The sequence below is a fragment of the Trichomycterus rosablanca genome, chromosome 1 (genome assembly GCF_030014385.1).
Source record: "Trichomycterus rosablanca isolate fTriRos1 chromosome 1, fTriRos1.hap1, whole genome shotgun sequence".
Taxonomy (NCBI): Eukaryota; Metazoa; Chordata; class Actinopteri; order Siluriformes; family Trichomycteridae; genus Trichomycterus; species Trichomycterus rosablanca.
In genome coordinates this window covers 16,657,945-16,669,673 of record NC_085988.1, presented here as the reverse complement: position 1 = coordinate 16,669,673, position 11,729 = coordinate 16,657,945, and the positions used below count along the sequence as shown (strand labels likewise).

General features: G+C 38.2%; 1 pseudogene; it reads right to left on the bottom strand.

The window, feature by feature from the left end:
* Positions 1 to 3,070: 3,070 nt before the first annotated feature.
* Positions 3,071 to 10,472, bottom strand: LOC134319231 (uncharacterized; annotated as a pseudogene).
* Positions 10,473 to 11,729: the final 1,257 nt, after the last annotated feature.

Here is an 11,729-nt window from a genome sequence, read left to right as displayed (position 1 = left end):
TTTTATGTAGTGTGTAATAACTGCTGTGTAGTGTTTTGTAATGTTTTATGTAGTGTGTAATAACTGCTGTGTATTGTTTTGTATTGTTTTATGTAGTGTGTAATAACTGCTGTGTATTGTTTTGTATTGTTTTATGTAGTGTGTAATAACTGCTGTGTAGTGTTTTGTAATGTTTTATGTAGTGTGTAATAACTGCTGTGTAGTGCTTTGTGTTGTTTTTTGTAGTGTGTAATAACTGCTGTGTAGTGTTTTGTAATGTTTATGTAGTGTGTAATAACTGCTGTGTAGTGTTTTGTAATGTTTTATGTAGTGTGTAATAACTGCTGTGTATTGTTTTGTATTGTTTTATGTAGTGTGTAATAACTGCTGTGTATTGTTTTGTATTGTTTTATGTAGTGTGTAATAACTGCTGTGTAGTGTTTTGTATTGTTTTATGAGAGTGTGTAATAACTGCTGTGTAGTGTTTTGTAATGTTTTATGTATGTAATAACTGCTATGTAGTGTTTTGTAATGTTTTATGTAGTATGTAATAACTGCTGTGTAGTGTTTTGTAATGTTTTATGTAGTGTTTAATAACTGTTGTGTAGTGTTTATGTATTGACTGGCTTTGTGTGTATTTTGACGGTAGTATTTGGTTTTAAGCAAAGATAAAACAGTTTTGAGTTGATTGATTTTGCGAGACAAGTCAGAGGTTTTGTGAAAGTAGCTTATATTTTAAATTTTGTGTTTACTGTTTTGAGAAAAGGAGAGGACATTTTAGAAAATGTGTTTTAGCAAATCAGAAAAACTGTTATATGGGCTGATGTCAGGGCTTCCAGACAGAGTTCCTCCACACCAAATTCATCAAACCATGGCTGTATGGGCTGTGGTAGCTCAATGGTTAAGGTATGGCTAAGGTACTGGTACTCGGACTCATGTTGTCACAGTTCTAAATATTCATCACACCACTCTAGTCTATGTCTTGGTTGTTTACTGGTAGTCTTTGTTATCTTTTTTATTACTTTATAAAAGTGCATGAAAGCTTTTAAAAGACATCACATTCTGAATGCTGCACAGCCTTTTTGAGATGGATAAAATGAAAGTTATGTGCTGTTATTTGGGGGAAAATTCTGCCCAATCTAAAAGTATCATCATGGAAAAACTAGTGATACAATAACTGTTTGCTGCACACACAGGAAACAGGAAAGTGACATTTAAAAGAGAAAGTAATTTTGTCATGTTCCCCAAAGTTTCTAAAATGCCTCTTCTGTCATGGATGCTGGGATGAGGAGTGGTAGACCGAGGAAACAAATCTGTAGAAGGAATCTGCTGGAAGAACAGATAAGTATTACATGCAAAGTGGAGGATCTTTTAAGATCAATCTGGAATAAAGGAAAAGAACTGGAGAAACTCAAGAGAGCTGGAGAAACAACTGCAGCTGGATGAACAGATAACTCAGGGGGAAATGGGAAAATACGTTAACATATATAGAGAGAATGGATAGTCAGAAATGACCTATATATGTAAGGAAAGCAGGGTGTTTGGCTGAATGAATGGAGATAAACTAAAAAAGTAATTGCTGGAGAAACTGAAGAGTATGATAAGGAAGAAAAAAAGAGCTGGAAGGAAAAAGAGAAATTGAGATACAGAGAAAACTCAAGTCAGAAACAGAAAAAAAACGTTACAGGAGAAACAAGGATGAAGAAAAATTTTGAAAAATAAGGGAAAAAAGCAAGAAAAAGAAAAGGGAGGGAGAAATAACCTGGTAATATTTATACTAGATGAATTGAGATCATATAGAAAGATGTATAGCAGATATACGTATAATTAATTCACATAAAGACACTCTAGGAAGGTCTTTTGTATTGTATATTTATTTATTAGGATTTGTCACACACAGTCATGGACAATTTTGTATCTCCAGTTCACCTTTCTTGCATGTCTTTGTACTGTGGGAGGAAACCAGAGCTTCTGGAGGAAACCCACACAGACACATGGAGAGCATGCTAACTCTTTACAGAGAGGACCCGGACAGCTCCACCTAGGAATCGAACACAAGACCTTCTTGCTGTGCGGTGACAGCGCTACTCACTGAGTGTTTCACTGATTTCCCCAGCTTGCAAAATTTTACCAAGAATTCATCGACAAAGCATCCAGATGATCATCTAAAGAACTGAACTGCAGGCCTGACTTGCATAACTTACAGTCAACTGACAGTCAAAGTCGAAAGTCTACACTTCCTACACTTAAATTAAAGTCAATAAAACTCATATTTATTTCCTCCCCATATTCCATGTCAACAAACTATAGTTTGAGCGATTTATAAAACTTTGTAAATGACAATTTTTTTAACTAATCTTCACAAACAGATTATTTCCCTTATAATTCACTAGATCAAAATTCAAGTAGATCACTGACTGACAGTGTAAGTTGATGCATAAAATGGCCATTATAGCCATTAAAAGTCAAAACCACTACAAAATGAAGTGTGCAAATAGGGATCTAAATACTTTCTGAATCTGCTGTAAAGAATCAGACAGTGGACGTTGAATTACATTTTTTATTTGACTGGTTGAAATAAAACAACAATCAATAGAATTCTTATCTCATATGAACATTTTCTTAATCAAATATAGTTTCTGAATTAATCTGAAATGTTAAAAATCATAAACAGTTAATATAACAATGTGTTTGGCTGTGATTCAAACTGAAGTTAACAGTTTAAACTGATGTATATTTCAGGGTTATAATTTTCAAATGCCTTATTTTTACTTTAAATAAAAATGCATCAGGTTTACATATAAATGCAATTTAAGTTTTAAATATTACCAATGAAACTAAGCTCATAAAATATAGCTAAAGATTGCTTACTACATTGAGTGCACACAGGTTATTGCAAAGTGATGACTAGTTCAGAATGGACTGCAGCCTCTATGTACTATACTGAACTTTAATATTCATACATACAACTAAAAGCAAGCAATAACAGCCTAAAGTCACCTAAACCTAAAAAAGAATTTAACTTTTGATTTTAAATAAACAAGGATATAGATTGTTAAAGATTGTTAAAAACTACATGCTGCTTCCCCTTCTAGAGAAACTTCTGCATATTTAACTTGAGTATGTTACTGAGTTTTGTCCAGACAAATAACTAACTGGTATTCTATTCATATGCCATGTTTATTATGCAACAATTTGTATGCTCTATGATTTGTAATGGTAGACAAGTTTCATTCTTGTCCATTCCCTCAAGCATACATGTCTTCTTCCTCCTCTGTGAATCCACTTTGAGCAGCAGCTTGAATAATCTCAATTTCTTCTGGAGCCATGGAGGGAAGAATGGCAAGCAGCTCTTGGTCAATCTTCTTTATTCTTGACTCACTCTTTCTTTCAAACTCCTCCTTGTTCTCTAGGACGAGGCGCAAAATAGCTTCCTGAGCTGAATCGCAAGAGTTTCCCAGATCCAAACGCTCCTTCTCAAACTCTGGACTGCTCTTGTCTATGGCCATAAGTGAGAGCTGACCCGATTCATCAAGTATTTGTTGGACACATCGGTGTAGGTGGCTGAAATCATGTGGACGAGACTGGCGATGTTGGTGGCTTGAAAGGCTTGATTATAAAGCAGATCTTTTAAGTAGAGCTTTGCATTGGAGGAAAGTGCTTGTGTCTTTTCTGATGTCTGTGCAAAATCTTTAAGAGTTCTTGTCAGACTGATCTTCACAATGTTGGACACCATCTGAAAAAAGTGCACCATTTTCTCCCATTGCTCCTTCACCCTTCCCATGGCATCCATACCTTTGATCAGCATCTCTATGGTGGTATTAAAGTCTATCTCTTTGACTTTACATTGTCTCATCTGGGTTAAGATTTCAGTCAGCTCCTTTTGGTTCTTCTCCATGTTCTCAATACTCTTATTGTAGATTTCTCTAGTCTGGTTCAGCTGAGCACGGCTCTGCTCCACACGGAACATGGCATTCTTGGATGCCTTTTGTGAAGAACTAATCCTCCCTGATTTACTTTCTTCCTTGTACATCATTGGTGGTTTGGGTGCCAGGGCAGGAGATTTTGGGACGTTTTTGCTTTTGCTGTCAAATTTGCGAGCTGACAGTCAAATCTAAGATTTTTTTTAATTAACACTTTTGTTATGCTGGCCTCACATTTCCCATCTGGTGCATATTTTGCAAGTTCTTTGCAGATCTCAATTCCTTCTTCACACATGCTTTGGGTGTGAGTATTTGGTTTGCATTTCTGTATCTTTTGCAGATCGCCCTTGATTCTTTTGAGCTGTGTGGCAAAAAAATCTGTCAGTGTGGCTTTGTTTTTTTGATTGTACAAGCGTTTCCAGTTAATCTGGTCATCAACCACAAACTTGAATACTTTCAGCATAGGTCAGGATTTCTGCAGACTTGCTAAAGATGGTAATTTTATCCACAACATCAATTACATTGTCTTCACCTTCAGTGTCGCTCTTTGTATCAGCAACTGTTGTTGCAGCTTTTCTCTTCCTTTGCTGTGCGACTAAAGCTGTTACTCCTTGAACTAAATCTGTAATGCCCTCATTCACAGCTCCAAAAAGATCCATAGCCATCATTTCCCATCCAGTGGGTATGGATTTAATTGCTTGGCTGTACATCTCTTGTGCATCTTTCATTTTCTGTTCCATTTCTTTGGCTGCCTTTTTAGAGAGTTCAAGAGCCTCTTCTGAGGACAGTTTCTTCATTTTGTTCTCCTCCAGTTTCTCTTTGATTTTCTCCAACTCTTCTCCATTAAAGTGCTCAGCATTTACACAGGCTTCCAGCAATTCTTGGATAATATTGATGACATCATCAAAGTGTTTTTCAGCTGCAGTAGCCAGCAGAAGACAGTCATCTGCAATGGTACGGATGTTCTCCAGCTGGTCAGGGAGATGAGCTTCAACAACCTCACTGTTACCTTGGAACAGAATCTTCACAGCAGTCTTCATGTAATCTGGATCAGTCTAATCTGGTCCATGTTCTTGTGGGCCTCATTGAATGCTAGCCAGAGTTAAACACTTGCATGAGGCATGCACGAAATGAATCTGGGTATTTGATGCACTTGAAGCCATCCTTCGGTGGGTTTCTGTTAATGGAAAAATCGGTTTTGAAAGATATAAAGACCAGCTCTGCCATGATGGCTATGAAGAGTGGTGCAGCAGTCAGGTATTCCTCCCAGTTAGCATAAGGTTGCATCACAAGCTTTGTTTGGTTTCTCATCTCCTCCGCTGTGGTCACTGATGTCAGTAACGCGTTACTCTAATCTGACCAAATTTTTTCAGTAACGAGTAATCTAACGAATTACTATTTCCAATCCAGTAATCAGATTAAAGTTACTTATCCAAGTTACTGTGTGTTACTATTTTTGTCATTTTCCTTAGTAAAAAGATAAATTTTTGCTTTCTTCTTGCGTCTCGGGGAGTGACGTCTGGCCTATGCAACAATTAAGTCACGAGCTGCGTCCGAAATCGGACATACTAACCGCTCTTGCGTCCTCATTTCGCTTACTATTGAGTATGGAAGTATGCGATTCCGGACGCAGCTACGTTTTCAGCATGAGGACAACTCACGTGTAATACCACGCAGCGCCACAAACGTAAACGATGGAGGGAGGAGAGAGATGCGCGTTTTCTAGCTGGAAATACAGGCACTATTTTGAGTTTGTGTCAGCTAAAGATGACAATATCAAGGTTCGTTGTACACTCTGTGCTGGCAACAAAGTGCTATCTACACTGTGTTCCAAATTATTATGCAAAAAGTGTTTAGGAGTGATAAGGTAAGAATTTTTTTGTTTGTCAGTTAAACTCATTGATCGTGATGTGTGTCAGGGCTCTTTATATCACTGAAAGCAATTGCAGACACCTGTGCTAATTAGTTTGGCAGGTGTGTCCAATTAAAGGCAAGACTACTTAAGAAGGCTGTCCCACATTATTAAGCAGCCTACATTTTCAGCCAAAATGGGAAAGAAAAAGGATGTGTCGGCTGCTGAGAAGCAACAAATTGTGGAGTGTTTAGGTCAAGGCATGACTACAATCAACATTGCCAAGACACTTCATCGTGATCATCGCACAATCAAGAAGTATGTAGCTGATTCAGAGCACACACATGTGCGTGCTGATAAGGGAAAATTGAGGACTCTTTCCAACAGGCAATTACGTCAGGTTAAAAGAGCAGCTGCAAAAATGCCTTGTCATAGCAGCAGACAAGTTTTTGAAACTGCTGGTGCCTCCAACGTCCCCCGAACAACAAGATGCAGGGTCCTTCAGAGGTTTGCAGCTGTGCGTAAGCCATCCTGTCGACCTCCTCTATCCACTGCACACAAGCAGAAACGGCTCCAGTGGGCCAAACAATACATGAAGACTGACTTCAAAACTGTTTTGTTCACCGATGAGTGCCGTGCAACGCTCGATGGTCCAGATGGATGGAGTGGAGGATGGCTGGTTGATGGACACCCCATGCAAACAAGGCTACGGCGCCAACAAGGAGGAGGTGGAGTAATGTTTTGGGCTGGAATCATGGGGAGAGAGATTGTCGGCCCCTTTAGGATCCCTGAAGGGGTAAAGATGACCTCCATAATGTATGTGGAGTTTCTCAAACAGCACTTCCTGCCATGGTTCAAGAAGAAGAACCGTGCATTCCGCAGCAAGATCATTTTCATGCATGATAATGCACCGTCTCATGCTGCAAAGAACACATCTGCATCTCTGGCTGCTATGGGCATAAAAGGGGACAAACTTATGGTGTGGCCCCCATGCTCCCCTGACCTCAACCCCATTGAGAACCTCTGGAGCATCATCCAAAGGAGTGTCTATGATGGCGGGAGGCAGTTCACATCTAAGCAACAGCTCTGGGAGGGTATTCTGTCCTCATGCAAAACAATTGAAGCAGATACCATCCAAAACCTGACAAATTCAATGGACGAGAGAGTTCAGAAGCTCCTTTCGAACAAGGGGTCCTATGTGCAAATGTAACATCACCTAGAATAAAGTTTTGACTTGAAAACTGTTTGATTTCAGTTTGTAATAACCTGCTAATGCTTATAATTTCACAAATGACCATTTTTTTGTTCTTTATAAAAATGAAAAGGTTGAAAACTCTGCTGTGCATAATAATTTGGAACATGCATTTTGAGTGCATTTTGAGTGTTTTATTTTTTAAAAAATATACTGTTATCATTGGCAGTTTGTTCAAAAACCTTTCAATTGTACTCTAATAGTTGATGACTGGAAAATTACAATGACTGCAATTCATATAGGTAATTTTGGAAAATCTGAGAAAATATTATTTGCATAATAATTTGGAACACAGTGTAGCTTCAAAAATACTACGTCAAATTTGAAGAAACATTTGGAGTCGCAGCACGGCACAGTCAAACTTACAGAGCAAGTCCCACCAGGTGGTGTGAAGCAGAGAACTGTGACTAATGCAGGAGGTCCCCCTCCCCCACCACCCGAACAACAAAAGCTGGACTTCGGTGTAAAACAAGTAAGTCGGGGAGAGTTGAAGAAGTTGGTCGGGCAGTATGTAGTAGAGGAAATGCTGCCCTTAAACACGGTTGACTCGCCCTCGTTTCGTGCCATAATAAACAAGATCCCTACTACTATCAATGCCGAGCTGCCTCACAGAGCAGCTTTTTCTTCTTACCTGGAGAAGTAGTATGCAGAGATGGAGAGAAATCTGAAGGCCGCGCTGAATGAGGTCAACTTTGTGTCAACTACCGCGGATATTTGGACTGCTAACAACAGAAGCTATATGGAAGTAATGCTCCACTGGATCAGTAGATCCACATTAGAGCGCAACAAGGCTGCATTGGCATGGAGGAGAATTCGCGGTAGACACACGTATGATGTTATTGGTGCAGAAATCGAAAACATTCACTCATATGGACTACTCAACAGAGTAGTTGCAACAGTGACTGATAATGGATCCAACTTTGTGAAGGCGTTTAAAGTTTATCAGCCTGTCACAGAGTCTGATGATGAGATGGAGGAGGAAGAGTCCATCCCCACAGATGATGTAACTTTTTTAGATCTGTCAGAAATCCTCTCAGCTGAGAATGAAAGTGATGGCCATCTGTCTCTTCCCCCGCACCACAGGTGTGCTTTACACACCATCAACATCATTTCCACAAGTGATGTGGAGAAATATTTAACTTCCCATGCAGAGAGCAAAACTGTGTATAGGAGCAGCACAGCAAAATGCACAGCTCTTTGGACCAAAACAAGTACATCTACCCTTGCATCAGAAGCAGTGGAGGAAGTCAGCAAAAGAAAGCTCCTGGTACCAACATCCACAAAGTGGAATTCCTTTTTTGATGCTGTAAGGAGAATTGCAGAAATCCCCATGAGTGAGCTGAATACTCTGTGCACCAAGCTGGGAGTTAAGTGCTTCAAAGACAGAGAGTACCAGTTCCTGCATGAGTACTGCACCGTCATGAAGCCTCTGACTGCAGCACTGGACATTTTACAAGGTGACTGTCCTTATGGGACTTTACTACCCACACTTGAAGTTCTGATGCAGAAGACCCTGGCTGTGAAAGATGCACTCTCCAGATGCCATAGTGCAGGTATGTTCCATCTTTAAGCTAGTTAAAATTTCTTGCATCACACTATTCGGAATCGGAATCGGGCTTTATTGGCCAAGTATGCTCACACATACAAGGAATTTGTTTTTGGTTACACAGATGCTTGCAGTGCACGAAAAATACAGTAAAGACAATCTTATTCACACAGCTCACTCTCTCCTTACACACACATTCATACCCGTAAACATAGAAAACATTTGTAAACATTTAGCATGTGCAATTTACATTGTAATTTTAAAAAGGTGCAGTTTTGTGCAATATAAAAACTATAGAAAATATAAAAATATATAAATAAGAAATGGAAGTAAAAGTGAAAATCCTGTGTATGCTATTACATAAATTAAATAGGTAGTTTTGATGTGCAAGTGTCCCGAGTATTAACAGTACAGTAGTGTTCAATTGTTCATGAGCGTAATGGAGTTTGGATAAAAGCTTCTCTGTAGCCTGGTCGTTCGGGTCTTCATGTGGCTGAAGCGTCGGCCTGATGGAAGGCACCGAAACAGGTGATGACCAGGGTGAGACGGAGCATGAACATGGAGCAGAATATTCCTTATCATTGCAAAAGAAGATTAAAACAAATACAAATGTCAGTAAGTAACCTAAAACAAAATTAAATCCATAACATTAGGCATGGTTTGCAAGTAATTCAATGACATAATAAATAGTAGGCCTTCTAGGCATAAACATATTAATTATATTTTTCAGGCTATCCAGACTCGTTTTGCCAGTGTGTTGGACGACAAAGATGCCCTTCTCGCATCTGTCAGTTGTCAGCTGTCAAAATTCAAACTCCGATGGCTGAGAGACGCAGGTAGGAGGGAGCGAGTAAAAGAGCTTCTGACAGCAGAGTGTCGCACAACTGCTCCTGCAGCACAGAGCCCTGCCAGTGTGCCCACCACATCTGCCAGCCAAGGTGAGATGGACTTTTTCACTTTTGAGGCAGAGCCAGAGGAGACCTACTCTGCAGAAAAGGAAGTCATGGACTACCTGAGGTCAGCCTATGACCTTCAGATTCTGCATACATTTTCAAACATAAAGAACATTTTCTTGAAGTATAACACTCCAACCCCATCAAGTGCTCCTGTGGAGCGGCTTTTCAGTCAGGGAGGTTTGGTGCTCATGCCTAGAAGAAATAGACTTTCTGACAAGAGGTTTGAGAAGCTTCTGTTAATGAGGTACAACCACTGGTTTACTCGCCCCACTCCACTGTTTCACACATAACATGCGATTACAACATAAGATTAGGCCAAAGTAACAAAAGTAGACATGATGTCAGTCTACATGTGGTGTTATAAACATATGTTATACACATATGTTTTGTAAAACCACTCCTTGCTTGCTCTAATGCTGTGAACAACAGGTTCATTGTTCAGTTTTGCCATTACAGTGTTAACAGTTAAATATGTCAGGTCAAGAAAGACTGTCTTTATTTTATATTTTATAAAACCAAGTATTTATGTTAAGTGAAGTCAAGAAAGACCGTATTTTATTTTTTATAAAAACAAATATTTATGTTAAGTTAATTCAAGAGAAACTGTCTTTATTTTATTTTTATAAAAACATGTATTTTTTTCAGGAAATTGTTTTTCAGTTCAACTTTAAATGTCGGGAGATACATTGTTACTGTTAAAAATGCACTTCCAATAAAGTGAGTATTGGCAAAACTGGTTGTCATTTTTATGTTGAGGCGGCGGGGGGTGTTGTTGGCAGCTGCTGAATGTAACTAATAAAGTAACTTGTAATCTAACTTAGTTACTTTTAAAATCAAGTAATCAATAAAGTAACTAAGTTACTTTTTAAAGGAGTAATAAGTAATCAGATTTCTTTTTCAAGCTAACTATGCCATCACTGGCTGTGGTAAGGCTTTGGTTTTTCTTGGCAATTTGAGAATCCATTATTTCAATGTTCCTGTTAAAATATAAATAAATAAAAGTTTATTTGTCCAACAAAAATCAAATTTATTTTTCTTTACAATACTGAGTCACTGTGCCGCCTATAGAGATACCAGTTTACACAAAAGATAAACAGCCTTCATACGATTCAAAAGTCAAAGAATTAAAATATGTTTTGAGACAAGATTAAAAAGAAAGGAAGGCTATAAAATGTCCACTGTGTCAAATGACATTAAAAATTTAACATAAGAGAAACTAAAAGCCAGCAAAAAATCTGGAAGACCAAAAAAGACCAGTAAAAACAATGCTTGACTGGATTCTACTAAATATAAAAACATTCATGGAAACAAATTTGACACAGTTGAAAAGGTTTTACATCAGGGCAATGGTTTAAAATGTACATTCAAATCCACTATTTTGAAAAAAAGCTAAAGTATTTATTGTGGTCCTCACAATCCACTGACTTAAACATTAAAAAATTGAGAGCAGATCATAAAAGATGGTTCCAAAAATATTTTAAAGCAAGCATTCTGTCAGAACAAGTAAGTGAAAATGTCTAAAACAAGAATAGACTGTTAAATAATATATGCAGGCAGTTTATATTTATTTTTATATTTATAAATAAAGACATGAGAAGAATATGCAAACTTCACACAGAAAGGATCCGAACCGCTCCACCTAGGGATCAAACCCAGGACCTTCTTGTACCACTGAGCCACTGTGCCACCCAAGACTCACTTTAAAATTAACATAATATGCAAAATAACTAAAATATGGATTTAAAAAAGCAAATAAAGTGCAAATTTTGCCACTTGTAAAGTCTAGCTAGAGCATCTTGACACAGCATCCTAAAGTCAGGACTCGGCCACTTCTTTGTTTCTTTTGTGTGCTTGAACTTTATTTCATAATTGGACAGGCAGAAATTCTACTTCAAAAGGCTTCACTTTGCTAGGGAGCATACAGCTTAAACTCAGAAAAAGGTCATGTGGTCTGATAAGTTCAGATTTACCCTGTTCAAGAAAGATGTGTGTGTCATGGTAGGTACATAAAGTAATGCACTTATTATGTATGGTGCCCAGTGTACTGTATTATGATCTGGGGTTGATTAAATTGGTCAGTGTATTAATTTGTTAATTCATTCATTTATTTCATTTTAGCATTTATCAATGCTAAAGGTGGTGTCATCGATGAATCTTTGGTTTGATTGATCACACAACACTAAAGTTTAGTTTAGCTATTTACTGATATTCAAAAGCAGGA